The sequence below is a fragment of the Meleagris gallopavo genome, chromosome 10 (genome assembly GCF_000146605.3).
Source record: "Meleagris gallopavo isolate NT-WF06-2002-E0010 breed Aviagen turkey brand Nicholas breeding stock chromosome 10, Turkey_5.1, whole genome shotgun sequence".
In the NCBI taxonomy this organism is placed as follows: domain Eukaryota; kingdom Metazoa; phylum Chordata; class Aves; order Galliformes; family Phasianidae; genus Meleagris; species Meleagris gallopavo.
Genome location: NC_015020.2, coordinates 25,912,429 through 25,913,689, shown reverse-complemented (window position 1 = coordinate 25,913,689; position 1,261 = coordinate 25,912,429).

Below are 1,261 nucleotides of genomic sequence, written 5' to 3'. Positions count from 1 at the left end.
AACCAGAGAAAGGCTTTATCTTCCTCTCTACGGAACAAAAAGATAAAATACTCCAAATCACACCTTAATGCAAAAGTGTGGCAGCCAAACCACGGTCATCCCACTCTGTCCCGCAGCGATACGAGCAGCCAAAGGCCTCCAACATTCAGACCCAGGAGTGGCCGTGACAATGCTAATGTCTAATATTTACAATAAATACCATCCATTCCTCTTAGTTTGCAACAGTAAGAGACAAAGGGAAGAGTAACACTGACGTGCCGATGGGGAGCAGCTCCTGTGCTGCAATCCCACAGTCAGCAAGGCAGGAAACACCCAAACCCACCAAACAAATGGGAAGATTAACCAGGAAACATCAGGTCTCGCTGGCTGTCCGCAGGGCTCGGACACCACGCAGCGCTCACACTCTGCCACCTCCCTCGTGGCCAACCCCGTGCTGCTGCGCATCTCAGGGCACTGCGCCTCTCCTTCCCTCCGCAGCACGGGAATTTTGCAGTCTGAGAAGGTATTTAAGCAATTAGCAAGGAATAAATCTTGCTGTCTCCACCTACTTTTCCATCACAGTTTCAGAGGAAGTATCTTTTTGCCCAAACTTTTGTGCTAAGGTGCCTCAATGTAAACTGGACCAATGCTGCACTGAGGGGAGCTGCAGTGTGAGCAGGGACCCGGCTGTCACCAGGATGGCTTTGGCTTTTCCATTGCATCGATCACTCCGTACCACAGCCTCAAACAAGGCGGCTAAACGCACCCCTCACCTCCTCTTCGGCTGGTTTGGGCTAAAGCAGCAAAAGCTGTGACACCGAAGTGGACCACTCCTTTTAAGATGCCTAAGGGTAACTGCGCCATCAGGCACTGGAGCTGCGGAATAGAAGACAGCAGCAAGCACAGCTAGGGCCTTCCACGGCCACTTCAGACCTGCTCAGGCTGACACAGCCCAGCAGATGCATTTGTCAGCTGCTTTTTCACCCACTTGAGCTACGCCAGCTCATGGCCTGGGCTGGGTGCTTGGAACGACCCACGTCGCAAAGCTCCCTGGTTGCAATAGGAGTTTGCCTTTCCCTTGTAATCGGTGACCAAGAGCACAGGAGCAGCCTACCACCTCCAGCAAAAAGAGCCAACAGACAGAACAGGCCCTGCTCTCAATACTGTTACAGCAAGATTTATTCACGTGTTACGTGGGAGCTCTGAGGCTTTGGCTAGTGTATTAACAACACCATACATGTTCACACAGACACACAGAGTAAACACTCATTTAAAATGTTTA